An 8,585-nucleotide genomic window follows, 5' to 3' on the forward strand; every position below is an offset into this window, starting at 1 on the left:
GAGATGGTCAAAGATCACCAACATTTTTACCTGCTATTCCTGATTTCACTGTGAAGCATTTTTGCAGAGGGTAAGGAAGAGAACTGGCATAAATATTTGTAGTCCTAAATGAAATAAAACCCTCAGACATGAAGAAGGAACAGTGTCTCCAGCCACAAGACTCTTAACATTTCAATTTTGTAGCAAGTTTCTGTGACTAATGATTACTAGAAGTAGCAAGTCCTGGAAATCAGTGAGTGATGGAACAGGGCCTTAGTTCACAGGAATTTAATAATTTAATTTAATTCCATTTTTAAGATGGAAAAAATAGTAGCTGCCTTGAAATATATTTGTGAGAAGTAAATGAAATAATGTTTATAGAGTAATTGTCAGGTTGCTAGGACAACCCCATGAGAGTAGGGAATATTTTGTTTGCTCTATGTCGTAATCCCAGTGGCTGGAATTGTGACAAATATATGGCAAGTGTTCAATAAACAATTGGTAATTTAAGAAAGGATGTAATAAAAATTTTGTGATAAGAAAGCCGCATATATTTGAATTTTAAAATACAGCATTTATAATATCTAAAGTCTTTGACTTAATACAATCATATTCAGCCTTTTCATTCCAACTTAAAAATATGTAAATCTCACAAATAAATTTACATTTGCTAACATAGGTAAAAATCTTACTAGCTTATAGAGAGTTCTGGAACACTTGAGTGTACTTGCTATATAATTATTTAAATTATATTTATTCATATAATAAGTATATATTAAATTATAAGTATACTTAAACTATTAGATTTATAAAAAATTACTTAGGGTTCTAGGGAAGATTTGTCAGACAAATTAAAGTCCTCTAAAGACAATAGTATATATTAAATTCTAATAAATTTATATTAAATCTAAAATATTTATGAATATTTATATATGGCTTTAAGTAAACCGAAAACCCATGTAACTCATGTATCTCTTTTAAAAATGATTGTACAAATATGTCAGACTTAAAATAATAATTATAAGCTGAAATTTAAAAATTTAAGAAATAAATTTTCACCTTATCTTTAGTATTCATTATTAAGAACAAAGAAAATTTATAATTTTTTAATGCATGTCCGCACACACATATATATGTGTACCTGTTATTAGTTTAGCCATGTTAAGTATTTCATTAGTGCCCTCCAGTGGCTAAAAAGAAAATTAACATGTGTACATTTAAAAACTTAAGTTAAAAAACCTAATCATACTGTGAAGCACTATGTAGGTTATAAAAACTGAAAAAAAACAACTCATCAGTGAGTACTTGCTACAATATTTCCAACGTGGTGAAACATGTCACAGTGTATTTACACCGTTCATAAGTCCTGTGAGGGGAGTGAATAGATGACCCAGAGTTCTCTACAAGTTCTAAAAAAACAGAAGGTGAAGAGTTTTCATGAATCTGGGGACATCTGAACTACACACCTTGCTGGGGAATAATATCACATGACCATAGGAAAAGAAAGAGCAAGAGTTTAGGAAAGTGAACAAAATATGTGCTGGGTAATGGAGAATAAGCCAGTTTGAATAGAGTTTACAAGATAACTGCAAACAATGGGGATGAAAATTGAAGCTGGAACTATTTGAGACAAAGTATAACTGCTAGATGCAGGACTTTGGGCCTTACAATTAAGCAATGAGGAATCACTGAAATTTTGGATAAGTGAGGAAAATTACCCAAGTTATGCTTCACAGTGTTCAGCCATAGAGAAGTGTATAGGGTCAGTTATAAAGATATAGTGAAATGTAGAAAAGCATTTAGATGCAAGTGTATTAGTTAAGGGGAAAGGTTTTCATGACGGAAAGGAGGGGAATGGATTTTGGAGACATTACAGAAGGGGAAACAATAAAGTTAGTCCAAATAGAAAGAAATGAGACATAATAAAAAGCCATAAAAAAGTGCAGATTAAAAGTCATGCAGAAGCATGTGTTCATGTGAAGCACAGAAACCATAGAGAAGAATGTATGTATGGCGAGCATGGAAGCCATGCAGAAGCATGTGTTTATGTGGAGTGTATAAACCATGCAGAATCATGTGTTTATGTGGAGTACAGAAGCAATGAAAAAGCAATGCAAAATCATGTGTTAATGGTGCCACATAAATGTTATACAGAAGAATGTATTTATATGAGTACAGAAGCCATACAGAAGCATCTGTTTAAAGACACGACATATGCACACACTCACATATGCACAAAAGCATAAACATATTCATGCACAGAGACACAAAGATATGCACCACACAGAAACACAGATACACACAGACACAAAGATACACTCAGACATTCATACATACACAGACACAAAGAGACACAGACACACATACAATGATGCACACTTACAAACACATAAAAACACTCATCCACATGCACACATGCACAGATGCATGCGCTAGAATACACATACACTCATAGACATGCATACACACATACAGAGACACATACACATACAAAGATACATGAATGCATTCAGAGACAAACAGATGCACACAGAAACACACAGATTCACACAGACATGCAAGGTACACACAGAGACAGACACAAAGATATGCAGAGACACACAGACACACAGAAATGCACACATGTGCACACACTCACACAGATTCACACATACACAGATGCATACAGGCATACATAGAGACTTAAAGATATGTACAGACACACATCACAACTCAAAGAGATGCACACTCATGCATACACTCACATACAGGCACAGGCACACATATACATACACAAAGATTTGCAGACACACACAGAGACACACAGATATAGACAGACATGCACAGATACACACAGGCACACAGATGTACACAGAGACATACACATTCACACAGATGCAAACACCAATACACATGTACACACACATAGGCACACAGAGACATGCACAGAGCCACACAAACATGAGCAGAACAGAGATACAGAGACACATAGACACACACAGACACTCATAGACATGCATACACACATATAAATGCACAGGTATACAGACATGCACAAAGACACACAGACACACATGAAACACACATATGCACACATTCATACACATGAACAACACACAGAGACACAGAAGTGCACACACATGCACAAACTCATATGCATACACAATAAGCACACACAGACATGCAGAAATGCTCACACATGTACACACAGGCACACAATAGCAGACACATATGGACATATACATAAATAGATACACACAGACACACAGAGACACACACAGGTACACACACATGCACACATGCACAAAGACACACACACAGACACACAGATGCACAGTGAGACACACAGACACTCAGAGAGATGCAGAGATACACAGAGACCACAGATAAACACAGACACACAGACACACAGACATGCACGGACACACACAGAGACATGAAGAGACATATAGAATCATACAGAGATACACATAGACACACAGATGCACACAGATACACCTAGAAACACAGATACACACAGTTGCACACATATGCACCTACATGCACACACTCAAATATGCACATACACAGACAGACACAGACTTACAGAGACACACACATGAATACATATGCACACATATGCACACACAGAGACCCACATAGATGCACACATGTGCAAACACATGCACACAATAACACACAGGCACACACAAACAACACCAGTGCAGACACATACACATACACAGTCTCACACATCTACAACCATAAACACACCCTCACACACATGCATGCACAAACACACACATGCACAGAGACACAGACATGCACAGACACAGACAGATACACAGGTACACAGTGATTGAAACATGTGCACATCTATGCACATGAGACCCACAAAAACACACAGAAATGCACACATGTGTGCACAATACATACACACAAACACACATAAACATCCACTGAAACAGATGCACACGTGTGCACACGCATACACTCACTCACAGACACAAACAGACATACAGAGACATGCAGAGGCACAAAGACACCAACAGATATGCAGAGTGACATGAAGAGATATACATACATACAAAATGATGTGCAAAAAGACAGACACATACACATTGAGACATGCATGCATGTGCACATACATATACACACTAACACATATGCACACAGAGAGAGATGAATACATGTGTACACATACAGACACACAGAAATACATACATGTGTACAAACATGCACAATCATATGTACAGACACACAGAGAAGCACAGACACATTGACACACTCAGACACAGAGACATCCAGATGCAACAGACACAGAGGCAAACTGGTACACATTGCATGTGTGTGAGTCTGTGCATGTGCAGGCATGTGTGTGCTACTCTGTGTGTCTCTGTGTGTATCTGTTTCTGTGCATATTTGTGTATGTCTGTGTGTGTCTGTGTATATCTTTGTGTCCGTGTGTATCTGTGCATTGTTGTGCATTTCTGAGTTTGTATGTATGTCTCTGTGGCTTTGTATGTGTCTGTTCCTTTCTCTGTATATCTACATGTCTCTATGCATCTGTGTGTATCTGTGTGTCTGCATCTGTATGTCCATACGTATTTGCGAGTTTCTGTGTGTTGTGCAAGTCTGTGTATCTGTGTGTCTCTTTGGGTTTCTGGGTGTCTCTCTCTGTGTCTGTGTATCTGTGTGTGTGTGTCTGTGTGAATCTACACGTGTGTGTGCATCTGTGTGTGTTTGCGTGCATCTGTGTCTCTGTATCCATGTGTATGTATATGTCTCTGTGTGCCTCTGTGTCCCTGTGTCTGTGCACATATGTGTGTGTGTGCATCTGTGCATCTCTGTGTGTGTTTGTGCACATCTATGAAAGTCTGTGTGTATCTATGTATCTTTCAGGCCCAATCAGGTTCCTTCAGGTAGGGGACAACCTCACCAGCACACTCACCAGTCAAACCAGGGTTGTTTTATGGAAGAAAATCTCACCCATGCTCTCACCTGCTGGCTAAGATCTTCCAGATGGGAGAGGATTCACTAAGGTTCCTGCTGACTCACTGAGGTGCTCTGCTTGTGGGGGGTACTCACCGTGCCCTCAAGGTCCTCTGGATAGGGCGAGAGTTCACAGAGGCACCCACCAGTCTACCAAGGTACTACAGGTGGTGGAAGGAGTCTCTGAAGCTCCCATGAGATGCTGAAATTGTCCAGTGTGGGGGAGGGGGAGTCTGAGTATCCTCTCCTATGGGGAGGTCCTCTGGGGAGGAGCAGAAGTAACTGAGGTTCTCCACAGATGCGTAGATTTTTGGGTATAGAGGAGGGTGGTTAAGGCTCCCCTCATATGTTGAAGTTTTTCAGGTGTGTGGGAATGGTGGCCAAAGCTTCCCTAGGATGCTGAGGTCTTACGGGGGAGGAGGAGGGGCCATCTAGGCTCCAACAGCTGCTGAGGAAATCCCAGTGAGGCAGAGGGGTGGGCAAACACCCCACAACTTGTATGTTTTCCTGATAAGAACTACATGGGAGAAGTGTAACTAAATATCCAAAATCATTCTGCTCTGTCTGTAGAACTTTGGCAACCTCTGACTGGCCATAAGAAGGACTATAAGGAAATACAGAATTGAAGCATTTGAACATCAAAGCATTCACAGCTTGGCACACTTCAGTGTAAGTTCAGGTCTGAGAACCCAACTTATCTTCACACTTTAGAGTCTGTGTTTCTGTAAATGAGTTGTGCACATTTGATTTCACAGCTTGTTCTGGTGAAAGGCAATTTGTGCATTGATGGATAAGCTGCTCTGGTAAAAACCAACATCCAGACTCTTGCTGTGTGTTTCTCTACAAAGAACTCCATGAGAGAGGAGTAACTCAGAGTCCAGAAAGTTCCTGCTCTATGAACAGAAGCCTAGAAACTACTAAAAATGGTGCTTCATATTACTCTTAGGAATGAATGGAAGGTAATACATAATTGTAGCATTTTAGCATGTTCTCTTCCATAGCTTGGCCCACTTCAACACAAGTTCACATCAGAGAACCTAATATTCTGCACACATTAGAGTGTGGGATTCTTTAAGTAACTGAGGGACACATGTTTAATTTCTCTGTTTGTTCTGGTGAGAGCAGTATAAAGATGACTGTGTCATGCTGGGGCAAAGAAACACCCTGCAACTTCTTGAGGGTTTTTATAATAAAATTACATGGGAGATGTGTAATTCAATGTCAAGTGTGATCCTGCTCTGTATGCAAAGGCATGTAAATTAATATTTGTAATGCTCTGTAGTGCCCTGTAATAAAAAATGGAAAAAAATACAGAATTGTAGCATTTCAACACAGAGACTTCCACAGCTTCACCAACTTCAGTATATGTTCAGATCAGAGACCAACTTATCTGAGCATTTTGGAGTATGTGTTTTTATGAATATTTGAGATTTACAGGTGTGATTCCTCATTTCATTATTTGGAAGGTCAGTCTGCATATAGATGAGTATGCCACATTTGGGTTAAGAAACAGCCTGCATTGTTTTGTGTTTCTGTAAGAAATCCATGGGACAAGTGTACTTCAATAACCAGAATGATAATGTTGTATTTACATAATCTTGGAAACTACTGTAAATGGTGCTTGATAGTTCTACAAATGAATAAATGGAATATAACATATACTTGTAGCATTTCAGTATGACTTCCAAATTTAGACTACTTTTGCATAAGATCAGAGAAACCTACATATCTGAAACTTCGGAGTGTGTGCTTCTGTAAATAACTGAGATGTACATGTTTGATTGCTCAGGTTGTTTTGGTGAAAAGCAGTTTACATATAGAGGGGTAGGTTGCACTGGGGCAGACGAACATCCTGCAATTTCTTGTGTGTTTTTGTAAGGAGAACTTCATGGAAGAAGTGTAACTCAATGTCCAAGACTGATCCTTCTCTATGAAAGGAAGCATGGAAATTATGAGTGGTGTTTCATAGTTCCAATTAGGAATGAATGTAAGGAAATACAGTATTGTAGCATTCTAGAATGGAAGGTTCCTTGGACTGGCCAACTTCGGTATAAGTTCAATTTAGAGAAACCATCTTATTTGAAAACTTTGTAATATGTGCTTTTGTAAATATCTTAGGTGTATGTATTTGGTTTCTAGGTTTTTCTAGTGAAAGGTGGTTTGCAAAAAGATGGGTATTCTGCCTTTTGCAAAGAAACATACTGCAACATGCTGTGGGTTTCCATAATAAGAACACCAAGGAGGAGATATACTAAATGTCCAGAATGATACTGTTCAATAAACAGAGGTATGTAAGTATAAGTTGTCCTTCATAGTTCACCTTAGGAATAAATGGAAGGTAATACATAGTTTGAGGATTTAAACATGATAGCTTCAATACATTGGCTCACTGTGGTATAATCTCATGTCAGAGAACCCACATACATTGACACTTTTAAGTGTGTGATTTTGTTAAAAAAAAAAGCTGAGATGTACATGAACACTTTCTCAGTTTGTTCTGCTGAAAAGCAGCTTGCACATAGATGTTTATGCAGGTCTGGTGCAACGAAACATGCTACAAGTTGTCATGTGTTTGCTTTAAAAGAACTCCATGGAATAAATGTAACTTAATGTCCTGAATGGTGCTGCTCCATAAAAATGAAGCATATGAACTACTGCAAGTGGGGTTTTACAGTTCCTCATTCAAAGGAATGAAGGAAAAATAGAATGTACTGTTTTATCATGGAAAGTTCCACAGCTTGGCCAACATCAGAATAAGTTCAAGTCAGAGAACCCAACATATTTTCACACTTTTGAATATATCATTGTGTAAATAACTCAGATATACACATTTTTTAAAAATTTTATTTAAAAGGAAAAAGAGAAAAACACAAAACAAAACAAAGCGGTGTAAGGGTACAAGTAATACAGAACTACAAAAAAAAGGTAAGAAATCACCAGTTAATAGATTACATATTATCGTCTTAGAGATAGTTGCTCAAATCACAGTATCAAAGCATACAAAGTGGACATTCAAACAGTGAGACTGCAAACAGTTGTGTTCAATGATCCAACCAAAAACATTAATATGGTCAGCTATTTAACACCCCTAAACACACTTGCTGTTGTATCCTTTAGAGATCTTTTTTCCTCTCTTTTTTACAACAAAATTTACACTTTTTGGGTTTTATTATGCCTTAGTTCTTATTACTTTTTTGGGGGGGAAAGAATAAAGTCAAATATGGCAAAACAGAGCTGTCAGTCAAAACCAAGGATAGACATAGCACATGATGTAAAACAAGAGTACAAGGTTATCAACAATGGTTATCAACAATGTCTCTTGTTTCCTTAAAAAGAATTGTCTATCTCATTAGATATTATAAAGTTGAACAAAACAGTAGAGAACAAGACCAATAAAACTTAGGCATTGTAAACATTACAGGACTTCCAAAGGAGACAATAGTCAAACCAGAATGGGCATCTTAGTGAATCTTATTGCCTTCAAAGTAGTTGCCTATACCCTCAAAGTTGATACTATCATACAGAATGGAACAGAGTCTAATCAGTCAAAACAAGATCATGGGAGTATTATAAGACTTCAAAACAAGTTAATAGGAAATCAAAAAAAGTTACTATTATATATCCTGCTAATTTTTTTTTAAATTTTTCCCCTTAAT

Source organism: Cavia porcellus, unplaced genomic scaffold (assembly GCF_034190915.1).
Source record: "Cavia porcellus strain 051 isolate PalLab524CR breed Dunkin Hartley unplaced genomic scaffold, mCavPor4.1 scaffold_19, whole genome shotgun sequence".
NCBI classification, from domain to species: domain Eukaryota; kingdom Metazoa; phylum Chordata; class Mammalia; order Rodentia; family Caviidae; genus Cavia; species Cavia porcellus.